The 20827-nt window shown below is 40.4% G+C and overlaps 1 protein-coding gene and 1 non-coding gene across 7 annotated transcripts in view; one reads left to right on the top strand and one right to left on the bottom strand.

Moving 5' to 3' along the window:
• USP49 (ubiquitin specific peptidase 49) overlaps window positions 1-20827 on the top strand; it is a 115737-nt gene that overhangs the window by 60039 nt on the left and 34871 nt on the right. The gene's annotated exons all lie outside the window — the stretch shown is intronic.
• Window positions 12956-13095, bottom strand: LOC120363484 (small nucleolar RNA SNORA8). Its single transcript, XR_005579029.1, has one exon. It is a non-coding gene; the product is annotated as a small nucleolar RNA SNORA8 (small nucleolar RNA).

Here is a 20827-nt window from a genome sequence, read left to right as displayed (position 1 = left end):
CCTATGGAACTTCAGTGCTAACATCCTGCTCTCTTCTGTTTTCAGTATCTTCTGAACTCTGGAACCTGTCCATTCAGTATTCTTAGTCATGTGAGATAGACACCAATCTCTCAGCCGGGCAGGATGGCTCACACCTGTAATCCCAGCACTTTGAGAGGCCGAGGTGGATGGATCACCAGCTCAAGAGATCGAGACCATCCTGCCCAGCATCGTGAAACCCCATCTCTACTAAAAATACAAAAATTAGCTGGGCATGGTGGCACCCACTTATAATCCCAGCTACTCAGGAGTCTGAGGCAGGAGAATTGCTTGAACCCGGGAGGCGGAGGGAGGTGGAGATTGCAGTGAGCCGAGATCGGATTGCACTCTATCCTGGTGGCAGAGTGAGACTCCATTTCAAAAAAAAAAAAAAAAGGAAAAAAAGAAACCAGTCTCTCAGGAAGCCCCAGACAAGCCAGAATGTTGGACACATGGTCAAGTCTTTTGTTTCTGTCCAGAGGGAGTAGACCCACTATGGGGGGTTTCCTCCAACTTGCTCTGTGCTATGCTACATAGGAAGAAGGACATGAAGGGACATGCCAAACACTGTGAAATTTCCTACCTATTTTGCTGTAATCTTTTTTTTGGTTTTACAGTGGCCTGGTGCTGTAGCATCTCAGCTCTTCTTCAGAGTTCTCACAGAGGTATTCGGGTCCATATGTTGTTAACAACTAAACACACCCTTGCTCTCTTGTCTTTGCTTATATTGTTCCTCTCTAGAAAGGGCCTCCCCACTGCCTCTCACCCATTCATTTGTTCAGTAAATAATCTGAATATCTATTTGGTGTACTGTTGGCTCTGGAAATACTATAGTGAAAAATGCGTAATACCTGACTTCTCTGTGTCTCTGTTGGGGAAGGATCTGTTGCTTCCTACTCTACCATCTTGTTAATAACACTCCTCTAATGATTTTATTTTTATTTTATTTTATTTTATTTATTTTTTTTTTTGAGATGGAGTTTCGCTCTTGTTACCCAGGCTGGAGTGCAATGGCGCGATCTCGGCTCACCGCAACCTCCGCCTCCTGGGCTCAGGCAATTCTCATGCCTCAGCCTCCTGAGTAGCTGGGATTACAGGCACGCGCCACCATGCCCAGCTAGTTTTTTGTATTTTTAGTAGAGACGGGGTTTCACCATGTTGACCAGGATGGTCTCGATCTCTCGACCTCGTGATCCACCCGCCTCAGCCTCCCAAAGTGCTGGGATTACAGGCTTGAGCCACCGCGCCCGGCCGATTTTAATTTTATTTTTATTTTTTTCTTTTCAGATGGAGTCTCACTTTGTCATCTAGGCTGGAGTGCAGTGGTACGATCTTGGCTCACTGCAACCTCCACATCCCAGGTTCAAGTGATTCTCCTGCCTCAGCCTCCCGATTATCTGGGATTATAAGCGTGCACCACCACACCCAGCTAATTTTTGTATTTTTGGTAGAGACGGGTGTTTCATCATGTTGGCCAGGCTGGTCTCAAACTCTTGACCTCAAGTGATCCACCTGCCTTGGCTTCCTAAAGTGCTGGGATTACAGGTATGAGCCACTGTGCCCAGCCATGATTTTTAAAGCATTTTATTTAGCATTGGAGATAGGAGGAAATGGTGGCTGCTCTGAAATAACTTATCTTCTGGCTAGGAAGACAAGATTTATAAATTAAAACTATCAATATTTGGTAGACTATAAATAAGTAAGGGGTTTAGGCCCTAATCCCAAAAGAAACAATCCTGCATGTTAAAATCTCAAAAGAAAAAAATCCTAAAGTCTAAAATCTCCAAAATCACAATCTTGAAGGATAAAAATCCTGAAAATGTAGTTCGGGGAAAAAAATAACTTAGAAAATTATTTAAAAGACATTTAGTTCCTTTTTATTTCTTTTGTTTTTAGAGACAGGGTCTCACTATGTTGCCACAGGCTGGAATGCGGTGGCTATTCACAGATGCAATCACAATGCACTACAGCCTTGAACTCCTGGGCTCATTCTGCCTTACTCTGCCTCCCAAGTAGCTGGGACTACAGGCACACACCACCCTGCCCAGCTCATTTACCTTTTTTTTTAAAGATGGAGTTTCACTCTTGTTGCCCAGGCTGGACGGCAGTGGTGCATCTTGGCTCACTGCCACCTCTGCCTCCCAGGTTCAAGTGATTCTTCTGCCTCAGCCTTCGGAGTAGCTGAGATTACAAGCATCTGCCACCATGCAGAGCTAATTTTTGTATTTTTTAGAGACCACCATGTTGGCCAGGCTGGTCGCAAACTCCTGACCTCAGGTGACCCACCCACCTCGCTCCCAAAGTACTGAGATTATAGGCATGAGCCACCACACCTGGCCAATGTTTTGTATTTTTATTAGAGGCAGGGTTTTGCCATGTTGCCCAGACTGATCTTGAACTTCTGAGCTCAGGCAATCCACTCATCTCAGACTCCCAGACTGCTGTGGTTACAGGTATGAGCCACCGTGCTAAGCCTATTTCTTTTGAAGATAGTGTTTTGCTTTGTTACTCAGGTTGGACTTGAACTCCTGGGCTCAAATGATTCCCCCCAGCTCAGCCTCCCAAGTAGCTGAGGCTACGGGTGTGTGCCATTGTGCTCAGCTGAAAAATTTTATCTTCCACACATGCAGATACATAAAAAAGACATCTCTTCATTTATTGAGGAAGTTTCGACCTTTTTTTCCCGACACACACAATGCTTATACACAAAGCCAACATGATAATGCACTTTTTTGGAGTCATATTTATAAAACGTATAAAACAAATTATAATTCTCTAAAAGCCTTTATATAATTTATACTTTTATTACTGGAAATGAGGCAGAGATGAAATATATAGCACAGTGAATTTTAAAAAATAGTGATAGCAAAATTACTGACTCGTTCGAAAATAATTATGTGAATGGTAGGATAAGAAGACGCATACTTAGCAGGGTGTAGTAGCCCATGCCTGTAGTACCAGCTACTCAGGAGGCTGAGGCAGGAGAATTGCTTGAACCCAGGAGGTGGAGGTTGCAGTGAGCCGAGATTGATGGGTACAGTGGCACACACCTGTAATTCTAGTTGGTTGAGATAGAGGCAGAAGGATCACTTGAACCCTGGAGTTTGAGGCTGTAATACACTATGCTTGTGTCTGTGAATAGCCCCTGCACTGTGGCCTGAGCAACATAGCGAGACTCCATCATATGATATATATATATATCATATTCATATCTATAGTATTTATAGATATGAATAAATAAAGCTGACTAGTGGAATAAAAAACTTAAGAAAAACAAAACTGGCCGGGCGCGGTGGCTCAAGCCTGTAATCCCAGCACTTTGGGAGGCCGAGGCGGGTGGATCACGAGGTCGAGAGATCGAGACCATCCTGGTCAACAAGATGAAACCCCGTCTCTACTAAAAATACAAAAAAAAGTTAGCTGGGCATGGTGGTGCGTGCCTGTAATCCCAGCTACTTAGGAGGCTGAGGCAGGAGAATTGCCTGAGCCCAGGAGGCGGAGGTTGCGGTGAGCCGAGATCGCGCCATTGCACTCCAGCCTGGGTAACAAGAGCGAAACTCCGTCTCAAAAAAAAAAAAAGAAAAACAAAACTAAAAATAAAATTTAACATATGAAAAATGTGTTACAGAAATAAATTATGGGCACTTAGTTGCACAGAGGTCTTCCATAAGACCTGGTCAAATTTCACAGTAATTTAACTATATTTTGAAGTCTTACATCATAATGAAAAGCAAAATAGTTTTTTTTCTATTAGGGCATGGCTCTCCTTGTGGAATACATTCACATTTGATATACATCGACATGATATACACACAGACATAAGCATTTCCTATTAAATTTGCCCACCTTTTGTGCCATACTTTTATGTTTTGGGTACACAGAAATCCATTCCACGTGAAATAATATACAGACCACAGATTTGGCACAAATAATACTGGTAATTGAATAGCAATACCATTGTATATGTGTCTTCTTTTTTTTTTTTTTTTTTTAATTTTTGAGATGGAATGTCACTGTCACTCTGTCACCCAGGCTGGAGTGCAGTGGCACAATCTCAGCTCACTGCAACCTCCACCTCCCGGGTTCAAGTGATTCTCCTACCTCAGCCTCCCAAGTAGTTGGGACTACAGCTGTGGGCCACCATGCCTGGCTAAGTATATGTCTTCTTATTCTATCATGCACATAATTATTTTCGAACCCATCAGTAACTTTGCTAGTTTTTTTTAGGCAAATGTGGCTTTAATTCATTAAAAGTTCCTGGAATTTTATCAGCTGGAAGGAATACCATTACAGGCAAGTGATGCATTTTTATTTTTATTTTCTTTTTAGAGACAGGGTCTTGCTCTGTCACCCAAGCTGGAGTGCAGTGACATGATCTTGACTCACTGCAACCTCTGCCTCCCAGGTTCAAGTGGTTTTCCTGCCTGAGCCTCCCAAGTAGCTGGGATTACAGGCAGATGCCACCACACCTGGCTAATTTTTGTATTTTTGGTAGAGACGGGGTTTTGCCATGTTGGCCAGGCTGGTCTCAAACTCGTGACCTCTAGTAATACATCCGCCTTGGCCTCCTGAAGTTCTGGGATTACAGGCATGAGCCACCACCCCTGGCCAAATGATGCTTTTTTTTTTTTTTTTTTTTTTTTTTTTTTTCCAGATGGAGTCTCGCTCTTGTCACCCAGGTTGGAGTGCAGTGGTGCAATCTCAGTTCACTGCAACCTCTGCCTCCCGGATTCAAATGATTCTGCTGCCTCAGCCTCCCCAGTAGCTGGGACTATAGGCATGTGCCACTATACTTGGCTAATTTTTTGTATTTTTAGTAGAGACAGGGTTTCACTGTGTTAGCCAGGATGGTCTCAATCTCCTGACCTTGAGATCTGCCTGCCTCAGCCTCCCAAAGTGCTGGGATAACAGGTGTGAGCCACTGCGCCCAGTCAAATGATGCATTTTTAGACAGAAGTTTTATTGTTGTTGTATCATGTGACTAATCTACTCACCTGAATTTTCTGCCAAATGCAAATAAAGATAGTAGGAAAGGAATAGTTCCACCTAATATGATACAAGTAACATGATACAACTATCCTGCTTACAATAAAAAAAATGTACTTTCCCGGAATTCCGCTTTCAGGATTTCAACATGCTGAATTTTAATCTTTCAGGATGGTGATTTTCAGGATTTTAGATGTTAGGGATTTTTTAGACTTTAGAGATTTTGATCTTTCAGGATTATCGCATTTGGGATTGTGTTTTTAGGGATTATGATTAGCACAGATATGTGAGCCACCTATAAAATGCAATAAGAGCTCAGAGTAGGACTTCATAAGTAGATGGGCCTTCAACCTAGAATTGAAGAAAGAATAAGCTGCTCTGGATGGTAAGCTCCTTGAAGGCAGGAACTGTGTCTTTTTTTTTTTTTTTTTGAGACGGAGTTTCGCTCTTGTTACCCAGGCTGGAGTGCAATGGCACGATCCTGGCTCACCGCAACCTCCGCCTCATGGGGTCAGGCAATTCTCCTGCCTCAGCCGCCTTTTGTGTGTGTGTGTGTGTGTGTGTGTGTGTGTGTGTGTGTGTGTGTGTGTCTTTTTTTTAACTATAATATTTCTTGGGCTCACAGAATGCCTAATAGATACCCAAATTATATACTGAACAAATGGATTAGCAGAAGGGAAGTACAAGAGATGCTTCTGGGGATAGTATGAGCAAAGGTGAGAAGGCAAGAGTGGTTAGTTTGGGGGTCAGACAATGAGTAATTTATCTGCCTTACAGGGAGCTATGGGGAATGTTTAGAAATAGTTGGAGGAGGGCTGGGCGCGGTGGCTCAAGCCTGTAATCCCAGCACTTTGGGAGGCCGAGGCGGGTGGATCACGAGGTCAAGAGATCGAGACCATCCTGGTCAACATGGTGAAACCCCGTCTCTACTAAAAATACAAAAAATCAGCTGGGCATGGTGGCACGTGCCTGTAATCCCAGCTACTCAGGAGGCTGAGGCAAGAGAATTGCCTGAACCCGGGAGGCGGAGGTTGCGGTGAGCCGAGATCGCGCCATTGCACTCCAGCCTGGGTAACAAGAGCGAAACTCCGTCTCAAAAAAAAAAAAAAAAAAAAAAAAGAAATAGTTGGAGGAGATGACAGGGGTCAAATAGTAAAAAGTCTTGTGGGTTTTTTTTTTGTTTTTTTTTTTTTAAACAAGTTCTACAAGATCTTGCTCTGTCACCCAGGCAGGAGCGCAGTGGCAAAATCATAGTTCACTCCTACCTCGACCTCCTTGGCTCAAACAATCCTCCTGCATTGCTAGGACTACAGGTATACACCACTCTACCAGGCTAAGTTTTAATTTTTTTCTAGATTTCATAGTAGCAGAGTTTTATTTAATTAAAAATGTTAAAAAAAATTTAGACATTACAAATTCAGAACCCACTATTTCAATTAACTGAAGAAAAATAGGTTGGGCTAAGACTTTGACAAATTATAAATTCATCCACAGTGTTACAAAATGAAAAGAACAAAAATAGCAATTATACATGTCTTTTAAAAAGCAAGTTTAGAAAGAGACCAGATTCAGTCAAGCCTAAACCTGTAAATTATAAAAGAACCTTGAGATTCATCCAGTTGTTCCCTTCCTCCTCTCTTTCCCATTTCCGTGGAGCCAGCCACTACTGTTGGTTCTTCAAAACTCCTTTTATGTGCCAACTTCTCTAAGAAAACTTTACTGACCCAAGGTCTCAATAAGATACCATTATTGTGTTCTTCCAAAATCTCTGTTATAGTACTTCTTTTTTTTATGTTAACAATCACTTCATTATACTGAAAAGAATAGATTTTTTTACATAATGGTGTTTGCTGAGACAAACTGCAGAAGGTATTGCAGAGTTCTTTTTTATTTTATTTTATTTCAATAGTTTTTGGGGAACAGATGATTTTTGGTTACATGGATAGGTTCTTTAGCAGCAGTTTCTGAGATTTTGGTGTACCCATCACCCAAGCAGTGTACACTATACCCAGTAGTATTCTTTTATCCCTTACCGCCCTCCCACCTTACCCCAAAGTTCCCCAAATTCATTATATCATTCCTATGCCTTTGCATCCTCATAGCTTTGCTCCCACTTATAAGTGAGAACATACGATGTTTGGTTTTCCATTCCTGAGTTACTCCACTTAAAGTAATCATCTCCAACTCCACCCAGGTTGCTGTGAATGCCATTATTTCATTCCTTTTTATGGCTGAGTAGTATTCCATGGTGTATATATTCCACATTTTTTTTCCAGTCCTTAGTCGATAGGCATTTTTGTTTCAATTTCTTTTAGTTCTGTTCTGATCTTTGTTACTATTTTCTGCTTTGTTTGGGTTTGGTTTGCTCTTATTTCTCTAGTTCCTTGAGGTGTGACCTTAGATTGTCTATTTACACTCTTTGAGACTTTTTTTTTTTTTCCTTTGAGACAAGGTATGGCTCTATTGCCCAGACTGGAGTGCAGTGACACAGTCTTGTCTCATTGCAGCCTCCGCCTCCTGGGCTCAAGCCATCCTCCCACCTCAGCCTCCCAAGTAGATGAGACTACAGGCATACGCCACCCCACCCAGCTAAGTTTTGTATTTTTTGTAGAATCAGGGTTTGCCTTGTTACCCAGGCTGGTCTCAAACTCCTAAGCTCGAGCAATCCACCTGTCTTCCAAAGTGCTAGGATTATAGGCATGAACCACTGCATCTAACCTCTTTCAGACTTTTTGATATAGACATTAAATGCTATCAACTTTTCTCTTAGCACCGCTTTTGCTATGTCTCAGGGATTTTAATAAGTTGTGTCACTATTATTGTTTACTTCAAAGAATTTTTAAAATTTCCATCTTGATTTCATTGTTGACTGAAAGATTATTCAAGAGCAGATTATTTAATGTCCACAGTTTTGAGGGTTCCTTTTGTAGTTAATTTCCAGTTTTATTCCACTGAGAGGATACTTGATATAATTTTGATTTTCTTAAATTTATTGACACTTGTTTTGTGATGTATCGTATGATCTATCTTGGAGAATGTTCCATATGCTAATAAAAGAATGTATATTCTTCAGTGGTTTGGATGCATTGTTGGGGAGCTAGTGTGGTCTTTTGAGAGTGTTATAGAACCTTGTTTTGTTATATTACTAGAATTACTTTTCTGATTCCTCCTCATTTGGGTAGACTATTTCAGTGGGAAAATCTGGAACTCAAAGCCTGCTGTTCAGATTGATTTATACCACAGAGTGATCCCTTGTTGAAGTGCTTTCCCCCTGCCCCTAGTGATGGAGCTTCCTGAGAGCTGGACTGCAGTGATAATTATTGCTCTTTGGGGTCTAGCAACCCAGTGGGTCTGCCAGGCTCTGGACTGGTGCTGGGGAATATCTGCAAGCATCTTGTGATATGATCCATCTTCAGGTCTCCTAGACATGAATAACAGCACCTGCTCTAGTGGAGGTGACAAGGGAGTGAAGTACACTATGGGAGTCCTTGGTTGTAGATGTGTTTAGTGGGCCGGCTCTCTCAAATGCTGGTTATGCTAGCAGTGAAACTGCCATGTGGACAGACGCAGGACCTCTGGTTAGCCAGGATGTTGCAGGCAGTGGAATTATCCAGTCTATCATTATGGGCATTTAGGTTGGTTCTGCCTTTGCCATTGTGATTACTGCTGCAGTGAACATATGCATGCATGTGTCTTTATGGTAGAGCGATTTATATTCCTTTAATATACCCAATAATAGGATTGCTTGGTTGAAAGGAGTTCTGTTTTAAGTTCTTTGAGAAATCACCAAACTGCTTTCCACAGTGGCTGAACTAATTTACATTCCCACCACTGTATAAGTGGTCCCTTTTCTCCACATTGTTACCATCATCTGTGATGTTTTGACTTTTAAATAATAGCATTCTGACTGCTATGAGATGGTGGCTCATTGTGGTTATTATTTGCATTGCTCTAATGACTAGTGATGCTGAGCATTTTTTTTCATATACTTCTTGGCCACAATGTCTTCTTTTGAAAAATGTACATTCCCCGGGCGCGGTGGCTCAAGCCTGTAATCCCAGCACTTTGGGAGGCCGAGGCGGGCAGATCACGAGGTTGAGAGATCGAGACCATCCTGGTCAACATGGTGAAACTCCGTCTCTACTAAAAACACAAAAAATTAGCTGGGCATGGTGGCACGTGCCTGTAATCCCAGCTACTCAGGAGGCTGAGGCAGGAGAATTGCCTGAACCCAGGAGGCGGAGGTTGCTGTGAGCCGAGATCGCGCCATTGCACTCCAGCCTGGGAGTAACAAGAGCGAAACTCCGTCTCAAAAAAAAAAAAAAAAAAAAAAAAAAAAAAGATCGAGACCATTCTGGTCAACATGGTGAAACCCCGTCTCTACTAAAAATACTAAAAATTAGCTGGGCATGGTGGCGTGTGCCTGTAATCCCAGCTACTCAGGAGGCTGAGGCAAGAGAATTGCCTGAACCCAGGAGGCGGAGGTTGCGGTGAGCCGAGATCGCGCCATTGCACTCCAGCCTGGGCAACAAGAGCGAAACTCCGTCTCAATAAAAAAAAAAAAAAAAAAAAAAAGAAAAGAAAAATGTACATTCATGTTCTTTGCTCACTTTCTAATGGGCTGTTTGTTTTTTGCTTGTTAATTTAAGTTCCTTGCAAATTCTGGATACTAGACCTTTGTCAGATGCATAGCTTGCAAATATTTTCTCCCATTCTGTGGGTTGTCTGTTTACTCTGTTGATAGGTTTTTTGTTGTTGTTGTTTTTGTGTTTGTTTGATTGTTTCACTGTGCTCTTTAATTAGGTCCCATTTGTCAATTTTTGCTTTTGTTGTAATTGCTTTTGGTGTCTTTATCATGAAATCTTTGCCAGGGCCTATGTCTCCAGAATGGTATTTCCTAGGTTTTCTTCTAGGAAAGGTTTTCCTTTAAGTCTTTAACCCATGTTGAGTTGATTTTTGTATACGGTGTAAGGAAGGAGTTCAGCTTCAATCTTCTGCATATGGCTAGCCAGTTATTCCAGCACCATTTATTGAATAGGGAGTCCTTTGCCCATTGCTTTTGTCAACTTTGTTGAATATCAGATGGTTGTAGGTTTACGGTTTTATTTCTGGGCTCCCTATTCTGTTCCATTGGTCTGTATGTCTGTTTTTATATCAATACCATGCTGTTTTGTTGACTGTAACCTTATAGTATAGCTTGAAGGTGAGTAACAGTGATGCCTCCAGCTTTGTTCTTTTGCTTAGAATTGCCTTGACTATTCAGACTCTTTTTTGGTTCCATGTGAATTTTAGAATCTTTTTCTTCTTTTGAATTCTGAGAAGAATGTTATTGGTAGTTTGATAGGGATAGCATTGAATCCATAAATTGCTCTGGACAGTATGGCCGTTTTAACAATATTGATTCTTCTTACCCATGAACATGGAATGTTTTTCCTTTTCCCCCCCATCTTTGTCCTCTTCCCTCCCTGTAAGTAGTCATCTCTGATTTCTTTGAGCAGTGTTGTAATTCTCATTGTAGAGATCTTTCACCTCCCTGATTAGTTATATTCTTAGGTATGTGTGTGTCTGTTGTGAATGGGATTATGCTCTTCATTTGGCATTCAGTTTGGACACTGTTGGTGTTATAGAAATGCTTCTGATTTTTGTACATTGATTTTGCATCCCAAAACTTTGCTGAAATTGTTTACAAGCTCTAGGAACTTTTGGGTAGATACTATGGCGTTTTCTAGGTACAATTTTTTTTTTTTTTTGAGACGGAGTTTCGCTCTTGTTACCCAGGCTGGAGTGCAATGGCGCAATCTCGGCTCACCGCAACCTCCGCCTCCCGGGTTCAGGCAATTCTCCTGCCTCAGCCTCCTGAGTAGCTGGGATTACAGGCACGCGCCACCATGCCCAGCTAATTTTTTGTATTTTTAGTAGAGACGGGGTTTCACCATGTTGACCAGGATGGTCTCAATCTCTCGACCTCGTGATCCACCTGCCTCAGCCTCCCAAAGTGCTGGGATTACAGGCTTGAGCCACCGCGTCCAGCCGGTACAAAATTATTTTGTATTTTTATTTATTGAGTTACTTTTTCTTATGCTACCTTGTCCAAGATCTAGTTATAAAATTATATCATCTGTAAATATAATTTGACTTCCTCTTTTCCTATTTAAATGCCTTTTATTTCTTTTCTTTTTTTTTTTTTTTTTTTTTTTTTTTTTTTTTTTTTTGAGACGGAGTTTCGCTCCTGTTACCCAGGCTGGAGTGCAATGGCGCGATCTCGGCTCACCGCAACCTCCGCCTCCTGGGTTCAGGCAATTCTCCTGCCTCAGCCTCCTGAGTAGCTGGGATTATAGGCACGCGCCACCATGCCCAGCTAATTTTTTGTATTTTTAGTAGAGACGGGGTTTCACCATGTTGACCAGGTTGGTCTCGATCTCTCGACCTCGTGATCCACCCGCCTCGGCCTCCCAAAGTGCTGGGATTACAGGCTTGAGCCACCGTGCCCGGCTTCCTTTTCTTTTTTCTTTTCTTTTTTTTTTTTTTTTTTTTGAGACAGAGTCTCACCCTGTTGCCCAGGCTGGAGTGCAATGGCACAATCTTGGCTCACTGCAACCTCTGCCTCCTGGGTTCAACTGATTCTCCTGCCTCAGTCTCCTGAGTAGCTGGGATTACAGGCACCACCACCTTACCTGGCTAATTTTTTGTATCTTTAATAGAGACGGGGTTTCACCATGTTGGCCAGGCTGGTCTCGAACTCTTGACCTTGTGATCCACCCACCCTCGGCCTCCCAAAGTGCTGGGATTATAAGTGTAAGCCACCACGCCCTTTTATTTATTTATTTATTTATTCATTCATTCATTCTTGCCTGATTCCTCCGGTTAGGAGTTCCAGTACTGTGTTGAGTAGGAGTCATGAGAGTGGACATTTTTGTCTTGTTCCAGTTCTCAAACAGAACTTTTTTTTTTTTTTTTTTTTTTTTTTGAGATGGAGTTTCGCTCTTGTTACCCAGGCTGTAGCGCAATGGCACGATCTCAGCTCACCACAACCTCCACCTCCTGGGTTCAGGCAATTCTCCTGCCTCAGCTTCCTGAGTAGCTGGGATTACAGGCATGCGCCACCATGCCCAGCTAATTGTTTGTATTTTTAGTAGAGACGGGGTTTCACCTTGTTGACCAGGATGGTCTCGATCTCTTGACCTCATGATCTACCCGTCTCGGCCTCCCAAAGTGCTGGGATTACAGGCTTGAGCCACCGCGCCTGGCCTCAAACCGAACTTTTGACCATACTGTATGATGTTGGCTGTGGGTCTGTCATAGATGGCTGTTATTATTTTGAGATATATTCTTTCAGTGCCTAGTTTGTTGAGGGTTTTCAACATGGATATTGAATATAATCAAAAGCCTTTTCTGCATCTATTTAGATGATCATGTGGTTTTTGTTTCTAGTTCTGTTTACGTGGTCAGGGTATCCTACTTCAGATCCTTTGAGTACTGCTTTGTGAAGAAAGACCTGGTGTTCTCTATGAGCCAAAAAAAAAAAAAAAAAAAAAAAAAAAAAAAAAACCCTTCCTTTTCAGTTCCCTTTCAGCTTTGTGCTACAATAATCTTGTCCACCTCTGCCTTATTTTAACCTAAATTCTCACCCATACCAATAAGAACTACTGACAGAGAAGGCTTGGTGTAGGTATTTTACATAGATTTATTTGTACTATTTGAATTTCAAACTAGAATCACTTTCTAAATTCTTTCAAAAATTTTTAGAGTATGGAAGAAGTTATTGAAGTAGTGTTTTTTGTCAGTGCTTACTTTGTTATAATTCTGAAATTATTTCTACTATGAGAGTTAATGAGAAAACATTTAATGAGCAGCAAAAGAATAAAAGAAGTATTTGATTCTATTCTATTGGGTTTTTTTCTAGTTGCTGTTGAAGACTATATGAATCGGAGAAAACTATAGAACTTAGAAATACTGAGTCAATAGAAATACCAAATTTTAACAAGCACAAAGCCAAGAAAACTAGTGATGCCAGATACTGAATTTCTATGGCACTGATCTTTGAACACCCAGCAGGAATGAACTACTGAGTGCAGATACCATGGCAATGCAATTAAATTATTCTAGTGTTTTAAGATAACCAATTAGTCAATCATTTTAGTTAATTGAGATTTTTGTAATGTCGCCTAATCTTGTTTTGGCTGCTTTCTACACCTAAAGCATAGTGTTGGATATATCATAGGCGGGCTCTCAGAAAATGTTTTTTACTAATTTCTAGTGACAAAGTGCTTGCCAAAAATACCCTTTCATGGAAGCTGGTATCCTTGAACAATCTAGTCCTCATAATCACACCAGGTTTCCCGTTGGAAAAAAAACCACATTTAAGTATGTCATATTTTTGGGAGCCATTAAAAATGACATCCTTACCATGCTTGTGTTTTCTCTTTGCAAGCAATACACCATGTGTGTGAACTGTTTATTGAAAGCCAAGTCTCCTTAAACATTTGACTTTTTTGCCTGCACATACTCAATTTTGTTTATACTAGGACCCAAGCATTTGCCAGTACATACATATGTAGCTAGGAAAGTGTGACAGTCTTACACAGTGTCCTTCAAAGGAGCTAGAACTGGGAAAGAATAGGTTAAATGAGCAATCATCACAGAATTTCAGAAGGTAATTGTTTCTGCTCAGTTAATTTATCAAAGGGAAGCCTAGAATTATAAATCAAGACAATCAGGTAACATGAGTAAAAGATACCTAGGAAAGATTTGGGGTCAAGTTCTTATTTCTTCATATCAAGAGCCCTGTGCAGGGGATGAGGGTTAAAAAAAAAAGTACAGATTTTGCCTTAAGGTGTTTGGACTATGGTTAGTAAACCAGATAAAACTATTGAGGGCTGTGAACAATGAGCCGTGAACAATGAGCTGTTCTTTTAGGGAGAGACTCACTGGGTAGTGAAATGGCTAGGAAAAGCCTTAAAAAAAGGACAGGACCTAAGCTGGCTTTTGAGGGTTAGTACAGAAGAAGAAGGTTAACATCTCAAGGAATTGACTGTTCTTGGGACTTCTGGGGAAATAGTGAGTAGACCAGTCCATCTGGTTGTTTGGATGCAAAGAAAGGGTGGGAGATAATATGAGAAGCTTATTTGGGGTCAGATTGTGTGGGAAACTTTTGAAGGTCTGGCTAGGGAACTTGGACTTTATCATATAGACAGTCCATTAAAAGTGTTGGTTATGGGTTCTTGTGGTGGTTGTTTTAATTTTAGTTTGGAGTAATGTTTAATGTTAAGTATAGATTTAGAAGCTCAGGAGAGTTAGTGGTGAAGAAAAATGATTAGTTTATTTCAAAACTGATAGCTCTACTTTTTATAGTGTCAATGCAGGTTATCGTGTATGGAGGTTCCTATCAGTATCTCACTGTTAATCAGCCTGTACAAGTAGCACTAGTGTATAACAGTCTCTTGGCCAGGCAGCACTGGTGCTTCATACTGCTTTCCCAAAATTTTTTTTTTCCTTGAGATGGAGTCTGTCTCTGTTGCCCAGGCTGGAGTGCAGTGGTGTGATCTTGGCTCACTGGAACTACTGCATTCTAGGTTCATGCGATTCTCTTGCCTCAGCCTCCTGAGTAGCTGGGATTACAGGTGCACACTACCACGCTCGGCTAATTTTTGTATTTTTAGTACAGATGGGATTTCGCCATGTTGGCCAGGCTGGTCTCGAACTCCTGACCTCAGGTGAAAGTACTGGGATTACAGGTGTGAGCTACCACACCCGACCTGCTTTCCTAAATTTGAATTGCTTGCAAATTTGTTTCATTTGCTCCATCATTGTCTTTCTGTCATTAACATACTATTTAAATATTTTCAAAAGTATCAACTTATATGGAATTTCTGCAGGGGTTCAAGTAGACACTAGGTTACCAAAGCAAAATTTCCCAAGACTTGGAGACCTGTAATCAATGGGAGGATTTTTGGATCTTCATCTGAATTTAGCTATATTAACCATTGAAACAATCCTACAAAATGTCTAGATGAGATAGCTTTACAGGTAAGTTTTATCAGACCTTCATGGAACAGATAAACCATAGAAGAATTAAAGTGTTTCAGAGAAGAGATAAAATGAGAAAGCTGCCCATCTCAGGTTTTAAAGGTAGTATAATCTTGATACAAAAACAGGGAAGGACAGTATGTATAAGAAAATGAAAAGTGAATCTTCTGAAAATGGATTTCAAACATCTAAATACAGTACTAGCAAATTGAATGTGTCATTATATTAAGAAACAAAACATCAAGATCAATTATTTCGCTTAATAGTTTAAGCCAAATAAAGTTAACCAAAACTTCCTTTGGTAGACATCACACTTAACAGTAAAACTACAGACCTGTTCCTTTTAAAGTTAAGAACAGTACATGGTGCCCACAGTCAGCCTTAATACTTAGTAATCAACTGAACTTCCTGGTTAATTCCAGAAAACAAGAAAAAGAAAAGAGAGGACCAACCAACCTGTCTGTATTTGAAGACTATATGGTTATCCATAGAAAATTCAACAGAATTTGCCTGGCACGGTGACTCACACCTGTAATCCCAGTACTTTGGGAGGCTAAGGTGGGCAGATCACCTTGAGTCAGGAGTTTGAGACCAGCCTTACCAAAATGGTGAAACCCTGTCTCTACTAAGAATACAAAATTAGCCAGGCGTGGTGGCACATGCCTGTCCTCCTAGCTACTCAGGAGGGTGAGGCAGGAGAATCGCTTGAACCTGGGAGATGGAGGTTGCAGTGAGCCAAGATTGCGCCATTGTACTCCAGCCTGGGCAACAAGAGTGAAACTCCACGTAAAAAAAAAAAAGAAAAATCAAGAGAATCCAAAAATTATTAGAGCTATTAATATCAGTGCTGCAAGGTTGCTGAGTTTCAGATCAGTAACATTTTGATTGAACCATATGAAATTATAATTTATGTAGGCCAAAATGGTCAAATAAATATATATTTGCAGTTTCATATGATTTTTAAAAATTATTATTATATCATTTATTGAGTATTTTCTTTTTTTTTTTTTATTGTACTTTAGGTTGTGGGGTACATGTGCAGATCATGCAGGATTGTTGCATAGGTATACACGTGGTAATGTGGTTTGCTGCCTCCATCCCCCTGTCACCTACATCTGGCATTTCTCCCCATGTTATCCCTCCCCCACCTACCCACCCCTCTGCTGTCCCTCCCTTGGCCCCCACCAACAGACACCAGTGTATGATGCTCCCCTCCCTGTGTCCATATGTTCTCATTGTTCATCACCCATCTATGAATGAGAACATGCAGTGTTTGATTTTCTGTTCTTTTGTCAGTTTGCTGAGAATTATGGTTTCCAGATTCATTCATGTCCCTACAAAGGATACAAGCTCGTCATTTTTTATGGCTGCCTAGTATTCCATGGTGGATATGTGCCACATTTTCCTTGTCCAGTCTATCATCAATGAGCATTTGGGTTGGTTCCAGGTCTTTGCTATTGTAAACAGTGCTGCAATGAACATATGTGTGCATGTGTCTTTACAAGAGAATGATTTATAATCCTTTGGGTATATACCCAGGAATGGGATTACTGGGTAAAATGGAATTTCTATTTCTAGGTCCTTGAGGAATCGCCACACTGTCTTCCACAGTGGTTGAACTAATTTACATTCCCACCAACAGTGTAAAAGGGTTCCTATTTCTCCACATCCTCTCCAGCATCTGTTGTCTCCAGATTTTTTTAATGATCACCATTCTAACTGGCATGAGGTGGTATCTCAATGTAGTTTTGATTTGCATTTCTCTAATAATCAGTGATGACCATTTTTTCATCTTTGTTGGCCTCTTATATGTCTTCTTTTGAAAAATGTCTGTTCATATCCTTCACCCATTTTTGGATGGATTTGTTTGCTTTTTTTTTTTTCTTGAAAATCTGTTTTAGCTTTTTGTAGATTCTGGATATTAGCCCTTTGCCAGATGAGTAGATTGCAAAAAATTTTTCCTATTCTGTTGTTTGCTGGTTCACTCTAATGATTGTTTCTTTTGCTGTACAGAAGCTCTGGAGTTTAATTAGGTCCCACTTTGTCTATTTTGGCTTTTGTTGCCAATGCTTTTGGTGTTTTTTTTTTTTTTTCGAGACGGAGTTTCGCTCTTGCTACCCAGGCTGGAGTGCAATGGCGCGATCTCGGCTCACCGCAACCTCTGCCTCCTGGGTTCAGGCAATTCTCCTGCCTCAGCCTCCTGAGTAGCTGGGATTACAGGCACGCGCCACCATGCCCAGCTAATTTTTGTATTTTTAGTAGAGATGGGGTTTCACCATGTTGACCAGGATGGTCTCGATCTCTTGACCTCGTGATCCACCCGCCTTGGCCTCCCAAAGTGCTGGGATTACAGGCTTGAGCCACCGCGCCTGGCCTTTGCTTTTGGTGTTTTAGTCATAAGTCCTTGCCTATGCCTATGTCCTGAATGGTTTTGCCTAGGTTTTCTTCTAGGGTTTTTATAATGTTAGGTCTTATGTTTAAGTCTTTAATCCATCTGGAGTTAATTTTAGTGTAAGGTGTCAGGAATGGGTCCAGTTTCTGCTTTCTGCACACTGCTAGCCAGTTTTCCCAACACCATTTATTAAACAGGGAATCCTTTCCCCATTGCTTGTTTTTGTCAGGTTTGTCAAAGATCAGATGGTTGTAGATGTGTGGCATTGCCTCCAGGGCCTCTGTTCTGTTACATTGGTCTATATCTCTGTTTTAGTACCAGTACCATGCTGTTTTGATTACTGTAGCCTTATAGTATAGTTTGAAATCAGGTAGTGTGATGCCTCCGGCCTTGCTCTTTTTGCTTAGGATTGTCTTGGCTATGCAGGCTCTCTTTTGGTTCCATATGAAGTTTAAGGTGTTTTTTTCCAGTTCTGTGAAGAAGGTCATTAGCAGCTTGATGGGAATAGCATTGGATCTATAAATTACTTTGGGCAGTATGGCCATTTTCATGATACTGATTCTTCCTAACTATGAGCATGGAATGTTTTTCCATCTGTTTGTGTCCTCTGTTATTTCCTTGAGCAGTGGTTTGTAGTTCTCCTTCAAGAGGTCCTTTACATCCTTTGTTAGTTGTATTCCTAGGTATTTTATTCTCTTTGTAGCAATTGTGAATGGGAGTTTGCTCATGATTTGGCTCTCTGTTAGTCTGTTATTGATGTATAGAAATGCTTGTGATTTCTGCACATTGATTTGGTATCCTGAGACTTTGCTGAAGTTGCTTATCAGTTTAAGATTTGGGGCTGAGATGATAGGGTCTTCTAAATGTACAGTCATGTTATCTGCAATAGAGACGATTTGACTTCCTCTTTTCCTAATTGAAGACCCTTTTTTTTTTTTTTTTTTTCCTTGCCTAATTGCTCTGGCTAGAACTTCCAATACTATATTGAATAGGAGTGGTGAGAGAGGACATCCTTGTCTAGTGCTGGATTTCAAAGGGAATGCTTCCAGTTTTTGCCCATTCAGTATGATATTGGATATAGGTTTATTGTAAATAGCTTTTATTGTTTTGAGATATGTTCCTTTGGTACCTAGTTCATTGAGAGTCTTTAGCATAAAGGGCTGTTGAATTTTGTTGAAGGCCTTCTCTGCATCTATTGAGATGATCATGTGGTTTTTGTCTTTGATTCTGTTTATGTAGTGGATTACGTTTATAGACTTGTGTATGTTGAACCAGCCTTGCATCCCTGGATTGATGCCTACTTGATTGTGATGGATAAGCTTTTTGATGTGCTGTTGTAATAGGTTTGCCAATATTTTATTAAAGATTTTTGCATCTACGTTTATCATGGATATTGGCCTGAAGTTTTCTTTTTTTGTTGTCTCTGCTGGCTTTTGGTATTAGGATGATGTTGGTCTCATAAAATGATTTGGGAAGGATTCCCTCTTTTTGTATTGTTTAGAATAGTTTCAGAAGGAATGTTACCAGCTTCTTTTTTGTATGTCTGGTAGAATTCGCCTGTGAACCTGTCTGGACCTGGACTTTTTTTGGTTGGTAGGCTATTAATGGCTGCCTCAACTTCAGCCCTTGTTATTGGTCTATTCAAGGTTTCAACTTCTTTCTGGTTTAGCTTTGGAAGGGTGTAAAGTCTCCAGGAATTTATCCATTTCTTTCAGGTTTACTGGTTTATATGCATAAAGTTGTTTGTAGTAATCTCTGATTGTCATTTGTATTTCTGTGGAATCCGTGGTGATATCCCCTTTATTGTTCTTCATTGCATCTACTTGATTCTTCTCCTTTTTCTTTTTTATTAATCTGGCTAGCAGTCTGTCTATTTTGTTGATCTTTTCAAAAAACCAGCGCCTGGATTTATTGATTTTTTTGAAGGGTTTTTTGTATCTCTATCTTCTTCAGTTCTGCTCTGATCTTAGTTATTTCTGGTCTTCTGCTAGCTTTTGAGATTTTTTGATCTTGCTCCTCCAGCTCTCTTTCAATTTTGACGATAGGGTGTCGATTTTAGATCTTTCCTCGCTTCTCATGTCGGCATTTATTGCTATAAATTTCCCTTTAGATACTGCTTTAAATGTGTCCCAGAGATTCTGGTGCATTGCATCTCTGTTCTTGTTGGTTTCAAATAGCATCTTTATTTCTGCCTTCATTTCATTGTTTATCCAGTCGACATTGAGGAGCCAGTTGTTCAGTTTCCATGAAGCTGTGCGGTTCTGAGTTAGTTTCTTAATTCTGAGTTCTAATTTGATTGCCTTGTGGTCTGAGAGACTGTTTGTTATGATTTTCATTCTTTTGCATTTGCTGAGGAGTGATTTACTTCCAATTATGTGGTCAATTTTAGAGTAGGTGCAATGTGATGCTGAGAAGAATATATATTCTGTGGATTTGGGGTGGAGATTTCTGTAGATGTCTATTAGGTCTGCTTAGTCCAGATCTGAGTTCAAGTCCTGGATATCCTTGTTAATTTTCTGTCTCATTGATCTGTCTAATATTGACAATGGAGTGTTAAAGTCTCCCAATATTATTGTGTGGGAGTCTAAGTCTCTTTGTAGGTCCTTAAGAACTTGCTTTATGTACTTGGGTGCTCCTGTATTGGAGGCATATATATTTAGGATCATTAGCTCTTCTTGATGCATTGATCATTTTACCATTATGTAATGGCCTTGTCTCTTTTGATCTTTGTTGGTTTAAAGTCCATTTTATCAGAGACTAGAATTACAACTCCTACTTTTTTTTGCTCTCCATTTGCTTGATAAATCTTCCTCCCTCCCTTTATTTTGAGCCTGTGTGTGTCCTTGCACATGAGATGGGTTTTCTGAATACAGCACACTGATGGGTCTTAACTTTTTATCCAATTTGCCAGTCTGTGTCTTTTGATTGCGGCATTTAGCCCATTTACATTTAAGGTTAATATTGTTATGTGTGAATTTGATCCTGCCGTTTTGATTGTTTTGCCCATTAGTTGACACATTTTTTTTTCGTTGTGTCGATGGTCTTTACCATTTGCTATGTTTTTGGAGTGGCTGGTACTTGCAGTTTCATATGATTAAACCTAATACAGAAATCAGTCACATTCCTATCTACCAGCAGTAATCATTTAGTAAATGCATACTTTTTAAAGGTCCTATTCATAGTAGCCACAAAAAAAGTATCCAGGAAATAGCTAAACAAGAAATATATATTTTAGGGAGGAACATAATCAAAAGACCTGAATAAACAGAGAGATACCATGTTCATGGATGGGAAGGCTCCATATCATAAAGAGGTAATTTTCCCTAAATAAGTTTATAAATTTGATAAATGCCAATAAAAATTTCAAATGATTAAGGGTGTGTTCAAAAAAAAAAAAAAGATGCA

The sequence above is a fragment of the Saimiri boliviensis genome, chromosome 4, assembly GCF_048565385.1.
Source record: "Saimiri boliviensis isolate mSaiBol1 chromosome 4, mSaiBol1.pri, whole genome shotgun sequence".
NCBI lineage: Eukaryota > Metazoa > Chordata > Mammalia > Primates > Cebidae > Saimiri > Saimiri boliviensis.
This window is presented reverse-complemented; position numbering and strand designations above follow the sequence as displayed.